This window comes from Erpetoichthys calabaricus, chromosome 13 (genome assembly GCF_900747795.2).
Source record: "Erpetoichthys calabaricus chromosome 13, fErpCal1.3, whole genome shotgun sequence".
In the NCBI taxonomy this organism is placed as follows: domain Eukaryota; kingdom Metazoa; phylum Chordata; class Cladistia; order Polypteriformes; family Polypteridae; genus Erpetoichthys; species Erpetoichthys calabaricus.
This window is the reverse complement of record NC_041406.2, coordinates 61,315,550-61,331,735: the sequence shown is the minus strand read 5'-3', so window position 1 is coordinate 61,331,735 and position 16,186 is coordinate 61,315,550. Positions and strand designations below refer to the sequence as shown.

Genomic DNA, 16,186 nt, shown 5'->3' with positions numbered 1-16,186 from the left:
GCAAATTGATTGATTCCTGCAAAAATATTCCACACCTTACTATATATGGTACAGTAGGCCAATCAGCCATCTAATTAATGCAAGTCTTCTGGGGTTGGTTTGACTTGGATCTCCTACTTGATTTTATATAAAACCATTTAAAACAATTGCATTCTTGATTTATCACACAAGCTTGGATCAAGTTACTCCAGCAGTGTAATAATCTTTTTTTTGGTGAGGGATACTCATGTCATTCAAATCTGGTAAACTATTTCAGAAATACAACACACAGTTCCTGTGAAGGTCATCTCTAGCCATGTACAGTTAACTAGTATATAATCTTCTCTTTCCTTTGAAAACTTACTTTGAAATCTTTTTAAATGCAACAAAATTTTGTCTTTGCCTGCAAGCCTTTTCCATACACCATTGTCATGATCTCAAAAGTTTGAGTCATTCTGCCTTCAAAGAGAATTGTTATGAGTAAATTATTCTGTAACATCTGATAGCACAGAAATGACCAGGCTCACATCACGTCATGTCCATTTGTTTATTTTTGTAAAATTATCACATGATGAGAATTCCAACAAAGTTCACTGTAGTGCTCATTGCTTTAAGATAAGTTGTCATTTTCTTTTGTCTTGATTATTTCCTTTTGTTTTATTGCAGTGACTCTCCTGTTTCTTTGAAACGTTGGTTCCTAAAAAAAAAAAGAAACATTTAAATCTTACGTTATATATTATATTATATTACTGCTACATGCACACTACTACATACCATTTGTCTGATGTAAATTAAGTGCTAAAATGCTAACAGTTCTCTTCAACAAAATATAATTGAAATTTTTATTATAGTTATTTTCTAAATTGTGACTTCAGAATTCTTAAGATTGCAACTATGCATAGTAGTTAGTTAAAACAGTCCAATAATGTCTTATAGTTCTTCAAATTCAAGATAAAGATTTAATTTCCATTTTGCAGTCATCTAATCATACGTTCTGTCTATGAAATAACTTCAGGGCTTGTCATTTTGTAATTCCACCCCGAACTAGAGGTGGGCACTGTCTTACAATGCTTCTCCTCAACATCCCTCTTCCAATCCAGAAACCAACAAATCACCAGCATATGACATCACTTCCGGTTTCCTGGACTCACCCCTTCCACCTCACCAACTTAATTACCAGAACCGCCATCTTTCTCCAGTCTGATTGGAGGCTCTGTCGGGACAGAAGTGTCACACACGACATGTTAACTTGAAATTATTATTTTGGCGTTGTAATATATGAATTTGTGAATTTCCCCTTGGGATTAATAAAGTATCTATCTATCTATCTATCTATCTATCTATCTATCTATCTATCTATCTATCTATCTATCTATCTATCTATCTATCTATCTATCTATCTATCTATTTATATGGGGTTTGCCTGAGGGTGCCCCAATGATTTATCTGTGTTTCTGTGCTTTATTTATATTAATTTTCTGAACTGTTCCATTTCAAAGCACTAAAGCCACCCCTGAACAGTAAGCAGTATATCGCAGAGTACACCTGCATGCATTCTTACACTATCTCATAAGCTTTTATAAGTTTCTATAACTGAATACAAGTCACATCTTATATTTTTTATGCATAATTTTGGTGAAGTGCATTAGGGGTCTATGGTAGTGCAAGGTTTTTAGTAAAAACAATAGAAGCTGTGCGGCCATGGGGTGTATGGTGGAGAAATAGGCTACCGTATATACTCGCGTATAAGTCAGGTCTTGAAACCTGAAAAATCGATCATAAAATCAGACCCCGACTTATACACTCGTTCAAAAATACAACACTTTTTTTATATCTTCTTGCCTCCTCCAATCTCACACTAGTTTCTCAGACACATCGAATTTTGTTGCAGCAGCACAGTTACCAATTTCATTCACCACTGCAACTACTTTTAATTTAAAACCAGCTTCATATTTTCTTCTGATCGAACACTCCATTGTAGATAAGGGATGCTCTTACGATAAAGGTGTATGAGGGTGTGATATACAAAAAACACAAAACAGTGCAAACGTCGGAATAGTTCGGGTATTACTGTGTGGTCACGTAGGCACAACACACAGAAAAAAAGGCAATGTGCTCCATGGTTACTCTCTCAGGTGGGCGTTAGCATATCATAATCTCTTGGACCAATAGCATGAGTTTTCCGCACTCGACTTATATAACTGACATTATAAAATACCAGAAATTATACAGTAAAATCAAGCCCCGATATATCTGCGGGAGAACTTAAATGTGATTATATACGGTAATAGCTTGTAAATGTGCAAATGCGAATTGCTCAGCTGTTTTTTTGATTGACACTTAGTCATCAAGTAAAGCACCTGCATCCACAAACATATAGAGATTCTGAGTAGCACAGAAGGAGGTCAGGAATGTAATCGAATGAAAGCAAGAAAGATTTAATTGAAAAGGACAAAGAGTAAGATTGAGAGTGAAAACCTGTGCAATAGACAGGAGGCAAAGTGGACAGGAGGCTCTGCGGTGAGCGAGAGGATCCTGATTGGCTTCATTGATCATCTTAAGGATTCCTGAGATGGTGGTAGGATGATGGAGCCAGGTTTTGTATGTCCCATTAGTGATTGGCTGAGGTAGCTGGGATGAAAGCCATTTGATGGATGACCACACTTGCCAGTGTCTCAGCCCCACTGGAAGACCTAATGGATGAGTGGCTGGATGCAAGGAGAATAGAGGAAAGCTACACAATTTTACTCTCTGTGTCTTAATGTTTGATCTTATTGATTACTTGAATTTATTTATTGAATGATTTTAACTCACACTTAAAATACTGACTTTATTGAATACTTATTATATTATTTATTTATTGAAGACCAACAAGGCACTTTTTCAATTAATTTTGATTTGTTTGTAATAAAAGCGCACTATGCACTTTTTTGAACCATTCTTGTTATTTTTTATCCTCACTGCACTAGTCAATCCTTGGTGCATGACTACCAATGGCTTAGGAAATGGGTAATACCAAGACTCATCATAATATTGTCAAATACCACACTTTGATGTTATGACACTTTCTCAACATTAACTCTGTCAGTAGTGGTAGCTGGTTAACACAGGACAACAATAGGTTATAACACTGAAAAGGGAGAGGGAAAAGGGCCAGAGTCATGATAATTCCTTTTCAAATGGAGCAGGCTACCTGGAAGATGGATCAATATGGATTCCTGCAGATCTCAGGGGATGCCAGAAACCACTTTGGATGGGATACTAAAAAATAATCCAGACAAGAGGTGAGCAAAATGATTTCCACTAAATTGAATTTGCTACGAAACCCAGTGTTTCATGTCTCAAAAAAATTTGCAAAATAAGGTTTTGCTTCCAACACAAGAAAAAGGGCATATGGTTCCTGTTTGGAAGCATTTTCCATGTATTAGTACTGCATACATCTGCATGTTATTTAGTATTTAAATTAAGATTCATAGTGAAAAAAAAATCATTGTAAATGTGCATATCCTTAGCTAGGATAAGGCGATTGCCAAGTAAGTGGAGTGTTGGTCAGCAGCGACTTTCTGTTTAAGGATTTAGCATATGAGAAAAATACAGTAACATACACAGTGGTGTTTTATAGTGTTTTATTTGTGGAAAATACACAGCTTGTCACTGCACTCCTCCATGGCAATATGAACGAGAGGCATAAATATACTTGATTTTATCTGTATTGTATGGATTACATACTTTACACAGCAGCAGAAAAGAACATGTTGCCACACATGTGCAATTGGGAGGCAGCTAAAGGGCTCTGAGTAATAGTAATTCCATGCCAGACCAGGGGGCAGCGAGGTGCACTGACTTTCTGTCTCAATCCCTTGCAGACCATCTACGGGAAATCCTGCATGGTTCTGGCACCTCTGATGACACCACTTCTGGCGCCTCTGATGACACCAATTCTGGCACCTCTGATGATGTCACTTCTGGTTCCGGTGCCTCTGATGAAGTCACCTCTGGTTCTGGTATCTCTGAATACGCCACTTCCGGTTCCAGCCCCGATGACGTCATTTCCTCTCCCGGCAAATAAAGCCGACATCTTTGACAACCTACCTCAGTTCTGTTTTGGACTCAGACTTTTAAACAACTCCTAAAAATTACCTATTTGCAGCCAGGGAATATTATATGGGTGAATGCCCCAAACCTTCCTTGATGTCTTTGGCTCATTCTTGTGACAATGTATAAAAATGAAAGTGTGAACAAGGCTTAACAAAGTAATACACCTTGTTTTAAACCTCCAAAACAAAACTTTAAAACCACTAAAAAATCATTAGTGAGTTTCATGTTTTGCAATTGCAAAATTATCTGAAGACTTAATTTTAATGTCAGTTTTGTGAAACTATGAGAATTGGAACATGCCTGTTTTGCTCATCACATCTATAGGCCCACCTATGACCAAAGAAGGCATATTGAAGCTCGATTCAGAAGTGAATATCTTGCCAAGTTTAAAGCCCTTTCTCCCTCACTCGTTCTCACTCACACTCACTCTGTGTGAAATACTGAGTCTCAAGGTGTTTTTTAATGCGCTTAAGGGAGAAAAACAGAATAGCTAGTGGTTGGTAGTGTTTACCTTGAGATTTGTTTGCTCTAATACTTTTTCTTAAGATAACATCATTCCATGTACCTGGACTTACACATACACACATATATAATTTTGGGGGAGTAACATTTGTTTGTTATATTTAGCTGAAGAACTGTCTAGGTAACAATCTTATATCATAATGTGTGTACTCAGTAGAAACAAATACTGTAGTCCAACTCAATGGACAGACTATATGTATTTTTTGAACCAATAGCCAAAAACAGAAAGAAATAAAAAATGTATCCAAAGCATTTAAAGGGGTTGAAGTAGAAGACTTAGAATGCCTTAAAGGGGATCTGCAGTGAGAGTCTAAGATTGGAACACTCTGTCTGAAAGGAAGAAAGTGGAGCAAGAACAAACTCAGGAGAAAGCGTGAAGCCTGCTAGTAATCTCTGACTCTTTTGTATTGTTCACTCCAGTTTTTTCCCCTCTCCTTATACTTCTTACTCTAATAATTGTGCCATCACCATTGGAATTTAAATTTGTTTTCTTGGATCATTTTTAAGCTTCTCATTTGTTCTACAATTTTGTTTTCCTTTAGAATGAACCTTTTGTGAAAGTGTTCAGATGAAATATCCTACTGAGGAGATGCTCAAGTAGCTAGGTATCCAAACATTGAGATGCAGGGTTGCTTTATGTATATTAATCTTTTGGTAATGTTCAGGACCAAGGCAGGTCTTTGTCACGTCCATTACCTTATTCCTGTATGCCACAATACCATTGGTGCTGATTGGCCTGGTCACTGGAGTATCATCAGCTAATTTGCTGGTGTGGTAGGGCTTAGACATTGCTGGTCTTTTCAAATTTTTCAAAAGAATTATGTGAATGTGTCCTTAAAACATAAATATGTTCACTGAAAAAGCAGAAGATCATGTGATAGGTGATAACTGTATAGATATTAAATGTTCAGTTTTAACACCTTAAATAATAGTTTGACTAATTCTGATGAAGATTAACTTAACCTTTAATAGTCACATTTCCAAATTAACACTTGTTTTCTCAGTTGTTGAAATATTGACAATTAAAGGTGGTCTCTTAACATGTAGGAAACAAGAAGGCATTTTTCTTGTTCATCTGTTTTAGCAAACAGTACTGGTCTGTTTGCATTTGCGCCACTAGACTAAGAAAGTTTTTATCCTTAGGACATAAAGTTACTCAACAGCTAGTTTTACTGACAGCTGCAAAAAGCATACCTCATGTGTGTTTCTTATACTTATCATCTGATATTTATTGAATACATGGTGTTGTGTTCATTGTCTGTTGTTGGCATTATTCTATTGTCACTTTGCTGTGGGAGAGATGTACATAAGAATCTCAGTGTGCTATGTGCACATGACAGTACACTTGAATTTAATTCATTCATTTGTGTCAAGCAGAGCTGGCTACTGTTTTACTGTCAGGCTATTGGAAATAGTCTATTGTGATCATAAGAAATACTTATGAACGCTTTGAAATCACTTCAAGTTTTTTTTGTCTGGTGACACCTGACTCACCGGGATGATACAACCCCCACATTTGATACACTGTTTGACTTATCTTCATGTCTAGTTATGTAAGAAATCAAGCAGTTTGGAATTCCCTCCATTTTTGGCCCTTTACACCCAAACAATCCTCATTTTAAGCCATTTTTGGACCATATATTGTGCTAGAAATTACACCTAAATGATAAACAGAAAACCAAAAAGTGTCTTCAGCAAAAATGACCAGAATTACTTGAAGTTGCACATGCCCCATCAGCTGACGTTATTTGATCACAACTAATAGGATATGATGGATAAAAACTACTCCTTTTTAGAAAACTTTGAAAAAATGAGGATCAGTAATATAGGCATGTGGAGTGTCATTATATACTGTTTTGCAGTTGCTGGTCATGAATAATTTTTTTGATTTTAGATTCTTTGCTGGTTGTCCTAGTCCTCTAAGAGCCATTCCCAGAAGGTCAAAAATGACATTTCTCAAACATAAGCATTTGAGGCATCATTATAGACTATGTCAAAATCAGTGATTACGAATTTGATGTTAGTTTTAGCCCTCTGTGAATCTTTAGCAGAGGACCAAAGCTGACAAATTACTATTACAATGAAGAATATTTAGACTTTAAATATTCAAATTGAAGTACACATTTTAGTATTTCAAATATTTGACAAAACTATTCTTGTTTCTTTGTACTTCTACCTCATGAAGTAAATCATTACATTTCTTTTGAACACCCCCTACTCTGAATTAGATTTGATTTGACAGGAACTTGACTTAAGAAGTTGCTCAGTTGCCTTGACAGCTTGCATACTGTAATCGGTTCAGTTAGCCAATAAAAGGTGTCATTTTGCTTGACTTCTCACTGCATCCATAATAGCTAACATGATACAACTCCCTACTACTACAGAGAGATGCATGTAAAACAATGTATTATGTATCAGAATAATTTTTGTTAGTAATTTTAGAATAAGATGATAAAAGAGCAGCTTCCATATCCTACTGGAAGACTGTCTAGGAAAATTATTTACCATCTTTGCTCTGTTTTGTTGAAATCATCATGCCGTCCTGCCTTTGCATCCTTAATATCAACCTAGACAGTGTGGGGCTAATTAAAATGCCAGTGTTTCTAGGACTAGACAACTCTATTATTCTGATGACAAGTAACACTCAGACCTCTGGTCCTTGAAGAAAGGTTGTGCATGCACCTCTCATGAAATGCAGCACTCCAGGTCACTCTGTGAAAGTTACTGTGATGTCCTTCAGTTCCAGCTGACGCTGCTGCAGCTCTTTTCCTGGTAGATATGACACATACTCACGTGGCTGTTGTTTTCTTGTCAGCTATTGTATGTTGCATGGCTGCACTTCTGCTCAGTGAGTGAAGGACCTGAAGCCCTATAAGGTGACAGAGGAAGCCTGCACCTCCTATTCTTTGGCTGTAAATAACTTTCTGTAGCACTTCGAGTGTATGACTGGCACTTGCATTGAAAATGTTTAGTTGACATGTGCAATGTGTTTCACTCTCAGCAGAGCTCACCATTGTTCTTTTCCTGTCAGCAATGCCATGCCCCTGTGGCTCTGTGCTTTTCCTGTCACCCACGGCACATAGCCGCTTCACCGCTTGCCACGAACAGGACCCGTAGCCCAGTTTCATGGCCGAGGCTGGCCACATGTCCAATTCATTGGTTACGTTATATGTATCATGGCATAAGCACTCGACTGAGACCTAAATCTATGCTCAAGGCCCAAGGGTTTCCAAACCTTTTTATGTCAGGCAGACAACCCTTAGCATTTTATTTATATATATAGATATTGATATCCTGCTTTCCCATGTTTTATTGCTTTCAGTTAAGTCAGTATGACAAGTGGCAAGCTAAGTGGTTTTTTTTCTCTTATGCTATGTTATGTTTGCTATTTTTCTATATTGTGCGTGTGGAAAGTTTAAGTCATTAGCTATAATTGGGAGGTTAAAGAACCACATTTTTAGGAAACAATTATTACATAATACACATACAATCTCTGAAGTGATTTGTCTTCCAGTGCTGAAGACACTTCATCATTTTCAATATTTAAACCCATCATAAAGACCACTCAATTTAGCATAATATACAACATTCTCATTAGAACTGCTGATGAGGCTATATATTGTTTGTAATGATTGTGCCAGTCATGGTGATCATCAATTGATTTATCTTTCCCATTATATTTATGTTCATGGTGGCATTTTAATTAGGCTATCCTTCCTAATCTTGGGGCACAACCACAAAATTTCTGTCACATTAGAACTGACTAGTCCAACATCAGACATTTGTAATAATACAAAAAACCATTGATATCAACTGCACTATAACAAATTGTGGCATGCCTGGTCGGCCCTCTGACAAGATCACAAAGGTGTTTTTCCACCACAACACCATAATGTTTAGTAGAATAAAATAAAGTAAGTAAGTTTTTTCTAGTGACCATGGTTGCCATGAAGTTCATTTTCTCTGGAACCTGCATAGATAAGAGTTTTTTTTTTTTTCATCTTTGGTCTGAAATGGTCTTATTTTCAAGTGTGTGTGTGTGATGGGCAGTAGGAGGAATGCAGAGTTCTGGTGAATGAGTGCTTTCAATGTTATAATTGGAACCATTGCAGCTAGGGTAAAGAAAAATGTGATTTAATCTCTAGTTGTTGGAGAGCAACTTAAAGCCTATTCGTAACAGAAAGAAAGAAAGAAAGAAAGAAAGAAAGAAAGAAAGAAAGAAAGAAAGAAAGAAAGAAAGAAAGAAAGAAAGAAAGAAAGAAAGAAAGAAAGAAAGAAAGAAGTCTGGAGGGCTGTATTATTAATGTGGAAAACAAAGACACTTTTTAAAATGTATACCTAATGTCACAAAATTAAGAATATCAAAATTCATTCATAGATGTATGTTTGAATGGTAGTGTGTAAACAAATTGAACAGGTTAATCAGGATGGCTTACTCTGTTCTGGATACTTTAGCTCACTAAGAGTAAGCTGATAGCATTTTTGAGTATCAGGAAGGCAGTATATAAACAAAAATTATCATTATGATGTACATTATCCACAGCATGGCACTCTGGGTAATTTCTGCAGAAATCAACACAATTGTACCATGATAGCGGCTACTGGAGGACTATTTACCAGATGCAATTAAATGTTAAAACATTGGCTAGCATTAGTTTACATTGTTTTCCATCTTGGTCTTAAAGTAGCCATCTATCTACCCACCCTGTATATTAGTAATAGTGTCTCAAAAAGACACAATGAGTGCAGAGTAATCTCAAAAGACTGAGTCCAAGACGGGACTAGCTGGCGACTCATGTGATTGGCTTTATAGGCAGTGGAAAAGAACAGAAGGGTCCAACGGGGAACAGACGGAAGTGAGGTCAGTAGGAGGGTGTGGTCTGGACATGGAAGTGGAACCTGGTTGAGGTTTAAGTGGTCTTTCCTTCTGGTGATCTGCAGAGCAGACATTAGTGCAATTTGTCAACTCCCACCCTGCGTTTTACCATTAGTTAAGCCCATTGACTACCTCCCATGTGCAAGTTTGAAACTATCTATCTATCTATCTATCTATCTATCTATCTATCTATCTATCTATCTATCTATCTATCTATCTATCTATCTATCTATCTATCTATCTATCTATCTATCTATCTATCTATCTATCTATCTATCTATCTATCTATCATATTCTTTTATGCTTGGTGTGATACTTCTCAATGTGCAGAGCATTCTGGGTTTGTAAATAGAAATCTACTACTTAAAGATTAATTAAACACAGGTCAACATGGCGTAGAGTGATCAGTGTTGTGCTTTGTAGTTTGAGAGACCTGGAATTATATCCCCGTCTGGCCAATGCTTGCATGGAGACTGCACATTCTTTGTACGTAGGTGTGGATTTTGTTTTGGGTATTACAGTTTCCCTCTATATCCCACCACATACATGTTAGACTGATTGCTACATTTAAACTGGTGTGTGTGGTTCTGTGAGTGACTGTGTCATGTGCTGGCTTCCCCGTCCATGTTTGGTTTATGCTGTGTTTTTGATGCTGCTAAGATTTGTTCTTTGACCTCATGACCCTGAAATACTAAGATGTTTATTGAAAACAAGTAGGTTGATGACAATGTGATAAAGAATTGTAAATGTGAATGAAGACTAATATTAGTAACATTAATTATTAATTGTAAGTCTCTATGTAACTAACATAACTACAGTATTTTTAAGTTAGTATTTTATTTTAGTTGATGTGATAAAGGTTAACCAATTTTCCATCAGTATGGCAATTAGTTTCTTAAAAAATACTATTAACTATTCGATAGAAATCTCAAAATGGACAAAAGCACGGTGTCATAGTGAGTGGTGTGATTCCCAGCTAAAGTGCTCTCCAAATGAAGTTTGCATGTTGTCACTATCTTCCCATTATGTTTTGGATCCCCGCACAGTTCAAAAACATCCTTTCAAGTGTATAAAGAAATTTGAAATTGGCATGATGTGGATGAATAGGCCTTACAATGTTTTTGGTGTCTTGTTCTATGCCCATGTTGCTGGTTGAGCAGACATACAGTAGTGCTATAAATAAATGTAAAGTGTAACATAACATTAAACTTGTCTTCATCACAATGAGTATGAATTTGGTAAATACAACACTGGCATGTGTTACTTGGGAAAAGCTAATCTCACGCTGAAAAGGAACACCAGCCTGGTTTCCAACTTTCATGCCAAGAGGAGAAAGGAAGTGATTCAGTTTTCTTTATAATGTGCCTATAGAAGGTGAAGTATAAAGGGAAACATATTCCTGGCTTAATCCTATAGTAAAATAAATATATTACTTTTTAAAAGGATTGCCTGCTAAGGGTAAAATGCTGACATTCTTGCATTCTAGTTGATTATCCTTTTTTGTTCTGTCAGCATTTTTAGTTATTTTAGCTTCATGTTTTTTAAAATCCCTACATCCTTCTGTAAAAATAGAAAAATACAATTTTAAGAGGCACATGTAAATCATTGCCCATTCCACTTTTTATTTGTTACAATGGAAAAATGTGGTAAAGTACTAAATATTATACGGTGTTTACTTGTTATAAATGTGCAGCACACATTTTGATGATCAAGTGACTTTGTCATAAATACATTAATGCCCCTCAGATGTATAATAAGTATAAGTATAATAAGTTCATATATGATATGGCAAGGAGCTAGAGAATTGTGTAATTTTTTCAACTTTTCTCATTATTGAGTCAAGATGGAAGGTCACAGCTATATGGAATTTATTGTGTGTGGAAGCTGGATAAACATATTGAAAATTGAATCTGAAAAATTGCTGCAAGACATGGGTTCATTTTGATTTCACAGGCTACAGGCAGCTTTTTATTTAGCATGTCTGCCTATGAAGGAAAAAAAACTGTTACGAGTAATAGCATTATGGTAAAAAAAGAAGAAAATTAAAAAATGTTGGCAGTAATTTTCACTGTGTAGTGAAAAAGATATTTCTGACCACAGCTCATAAACTGTGCTTTATTTACACTGGCAAATTTCCATTATTTGTTCATAGGCGTTCTGTCTCTGCTAAATGTGTTCCAAGGTTTTGGGGTTAAATTGTTGCCAGTATTCTTCATGACATTCCACAAGGCAAAGCAATATTGCTGCCATCAGTATTCACACAGGGGAGAATAGCTGGAAATCATAAGTGTCTACTATATAGTTTCACTCTCTCTTTCTGCAATAGGTGCAGGATCATTAAGCTAATAAGTAGTAGTCAACAAATAATGGGTTTCATTTCACTACATGATTTAATTCAAACTGATTATTGCTCATTTGATGGGACTCTATGTCACTACCCTGCTTACCCAGTTAAAAGCAAACATACTAGACTGAGGGAAGGGATGTTATATGTAACACGGTACTTTATTTTTTCATTTTTTTATTTTATTTGAAGAAAATAACATTGTATACAATCAAGTGAAACTTATACATGAAATAACTTCATAATGAACACACAAACACAAGGTAGCTATAATACTTTAAGAGGAACGTAATACAATCAGGAACAGGATGAAGCTGGAAAACAAAGAGCAATACTCTTCAACAGGACTATTTATAGGTAATTAAAGGTGAGACACACTAAGACTTAGAATTCTACTTTTCTGTTTTGTTTTTCAGAGTGTACTTGCCCAAAGTGAACCTGTATGGACCAACAACAAAGGAAGCTTTATCATCTGAAATTTTGTATTTTTATGAATGTAACAGTAAACTAAAACCAAAGAATCTGCTTCTTACAATACAATACAATACAATACAATACAATACAGTTTATTTTTGTATAGCCCAAAATCACTCAAGAAGTGCCGCAATGGGCTTTAACAGGTCCTGCCTTTTGACAGCCCCCCAGCCTTGACTCTCTAAGAAGACAAGGAAACACTCCCCCAAAAAAAACCCTTGTAGGGATAAAAATGGAAAAACCTTGAGAATGGCAGTTCAAAGACAGACCCCTTTCCAGGTAGGTTGGGTGTGCAGTGGATGACAAAAAGGGAGTAAATACAATACAACACACAGAACAGAACACAAGTAATCCTCAATACAATATACAGGGCGCAATAGAAATATTACAAGTACAGAGCAGAATTCAACAGTAGATGATATTGCATAATGCAATTTCTTCTTCTTCTTCTTCTTCTTCTTCTTCTTCTTCTTCTTCTTCTTCTTCTTTCTCTTCATCTTTTCCCACTTCCAAAGAGGGTTGATGTGCTTGGTCAAACTTCTTCAAACAGCTTGGTCCTGCACCTCCTTGCCAGACAAGCCCTTTTCCATCACATCTTCTTTTACTTCATCCATCCACCTCTGCTTTGCCCACCCTCACTTTCTCTTCCCCTGTACTCTTTTCCCCACATATTCAATATCTCTCCTTATCACATGACCATGCCACTTCATCCTACTTCCTGTACTTTCTTGATAATTTCTCTCACTTTTGTTATATCTCTGATTGTCTTATTTCTTATTCTGTCCTTTTTAGTAACTCCACACAACCATCACAGCATTCTCACGTCTGCCATATCTGACTTCTTCTACTGCGCTCCCTTAACTGCCCATGTGACTGCTCCATACATTACCACTGTCTTAAAAACCTTACTTTTAAACTTTACTTTACATTTTCGATCACACAATACTCCTGATACCTTCTTCCAATTGTTTTATCTACACTGCACTATATGGGTTATCTTCCATCTAGTTTTCCATCTTGGGCTAGTGTTGATCCTAGATATTTAAGTTTATCCACTCTTTTCAATAGCTCTCCATGCAGGCTAACTTCTGAATTCTGATCATCATTAAACTTCATATATTCTTTCATCTTCCTATTTTTCTTCAACCCTCCATTCTTCTAACTTCCTATCCACTTACTCTTTACTGGTGTTACACAACACATTGTCATCAGCAAAATGCATGCACCAGAAGGACTGGTGCTTAATCCCATGACTCAACACATCCATAACCTGATCAAAAAGGTGAGGACTTAAAGAAGACTTAAAGCTGAACCCTGGTGCAGATCTACTCTAACTGAAGCCAAGGAATACTTACCTGAAAGATGTATTTAGTACATTTGAATATAGTGATTTTTCCTAAGGATAGCCCCTAGTTTGGACAGAATTATAGCAAAAGGTTCTTACACCTGAGGTGTTCTATCAGGTATACAACAGATCTCAATGGCACCCCTCAGCCTACAGCTTCCTTCATTTAATTTTCAGTATTTCAATCAGGCTACAAATGTAAAGCTGTCACAGAGTATATTTAGGGAAAATTCTGGAGAATTACCAGAGTAAACTGTGTACTAAACTAAAGGAATTCAAAAAGCATCCATCTGTATTTTGGAAAGAATAAAATACGCCTAATATTTTCATTTTTATGCAATTTAACTGACTATCTTGTATTGTTTATAGGTAGGCTGAATATCATGACATCATAGGATTGGTCAGTGGTGAGTGACAGTGTTGCTAGGCCACATAGAACTTCATCAAGTCTTTAAAGGCTGCATAAAAAGCCTCCAACATAGTTTATCAATAACAGGTTTTAAGAGAGTGTAGTAAGACTGACAGACAAAGCACTACATAATATTTATGTTGGTAAATTTGCTTTCAGGTAAAATCTTCATGTCATAAAAATAACAGATACAACATCAGTTTTGGATGGACCGCATTGATAAAGCCATCCAGATTTGAACAGACTTGATAAGACTACACTTTAGGCCCAGGATTGAGAGAGTGCATTATCAGCAACAATGGACTGCACCAAGTAGCCATTTAGCTAACTAAAACTCCAACCATACAGCATTATCTAGAGAGAAAAAAATAGAAACTACTTGCAATAAAAATGTTTTTTGGTAATCTGTCTTTGTTTCACTTTTAATGGATGGAACAGTAAGGGATTTAATTGGATTCCATTGGCAAATGTTTTTGAAGCTGATCCTGGATGACTTAATATATACAACTTGTTGTGGCATGTGTGGGACAAGACCCTCAACTTCCTCTAAGGTGGCACAGAACTATTTTTAACACCTTGAATGTAGGATTGGCTCTGCATTTGCCGTGGCCTTTCTTCACTCACAGATGATAATGTAGTGCCGATTCTTGGAAATGAAAGCCTTTTTCAGTAAAATAACCTGCTAGTTATACTTTTCCATCATATCCTTTTTTCTAATTTCTAATTCACATGATTACACTCTGTTATGTCATTATGTGGAAGCCATCTTTAACCTTGGGAACAATTTAAGTACAATAGCCAAACATACAAAATCAAAAATCAACACAAATAAGTGACACCAAGGGGCAATTTGATGAATTATGAATGCATTTTGCTACAAAGGTTTAAAACTTTTCTGGTTCAGCTGTCAGAATCACAGCTGATGATACTAAATGGACAACAAGAGGAAATCTCTTTAAAACCAGAGACACCTTGCAAGATATGACTAAAGAATAACAGTTCAGATAACCTTTTGCAAGCTAAGTTAAAGATCATGGACAGAACAATCTTGTTTTTTTGTTTTTAAAAATCAGACAAACAGATGAACCTATAGGGATGACCTTCTATTTTCCTTCAAACAGATGACCAAAAGGAATGATCTCCTATTCACCTTGATGGAAGAAACGTCAAAATTATTTTCCCTCCACTGCAGTAAAAAGTTGTCAATTGTCCAAAATCAGATTGATCAGAATTAAGTTGCTGAGGGAAGACACAGAAGAAGTACCCCATAACTTTTACCATTTGCACTGCATAGACTCCCAACAGGTCAGATCACAAGGTCTTAGAATAAACACGCATTGCCAAACAACATTATATAACTGGATTAGTGATCCCCAAAGGAGAATGAAAGATCCATGAAAAACAATTTCCTATAACCAATGATTCCTTCTGATGACTGAGTCAACCAGTACTTTTGTTCAGCTAAATAACCCAGGCCATTAATCATTAACAAGAAACTTTATGATACACATATGTCAGGTGCAAGTGACTTTTTCGTGCGTTTCCCATAACCCCTCTTCATCAGCCACTTTATGAGTAAGCATAAAGGATTACATTCTTAACCCCACAACTAAAGTTACATACAAATAAAAGCATCATAAGTTGATTGGTAAACAATCAATAGACAATATTGTCATTATAAAGTGACATTTTTAGTCCTTGGGTGGGATGGAATAAATTTGTGATATTATGAAGTAAGCATAACAGGACAAAGAGAATAAATAAGCACAAAATTGGACACATTGTTTCTAGGATAAATGTAGAAAAAATGACAGGCACCCACCGTAAAACAAAACCCTGCTTTTCTAAAGGAGAGTTTGTTCTTTTAGATGACAGCACAGTGTTGTTGTTTACTAAGGCCTGTGGCAGCTTTTTCAAAAGTGAGAAAAAACAAAAGCGGGATGAGACAGTGAAGAGAATAAGCAGTAGCACATTGCAAATTACCTTTGCTTTCTTTCTGCCACACAGATAGTACCTGGACAGCTTAGCAATTTTTAAATTGTTTGTGTATATATTTAATTTATATAATCTGTTATTTTTCCACAATCCTTATATGAAGAGGAGTAAATACATTTCCCGTATGTATTAAAAATTCACACA

At 36.2% G+C, this 16,186-nt stretch overlaps 1 long non-coding RNA gene across 1 annotated transcript in view; it reads right to left on the bottom strand.

Annotated features, from left to right (window-relative positions):
* Nucleotides 1-512: 512 nt before the first annotated feature.
* Nucleotides 513-16,186, bottom strand: part of LOC114663367 (uncharacterized) — a 47,800-nt gene continuing 32,126 nt past the window's right edge. Inside the window, exon 2 of the long non-coding RNA XR_003718121.2 lies at nucleotides 513-676. This is a non-coding gene — a long non-coding RNA (uncharacterized LOC114663367). The remainder of the gene's footprint in view (nucleotides 677-16,186) is intronic.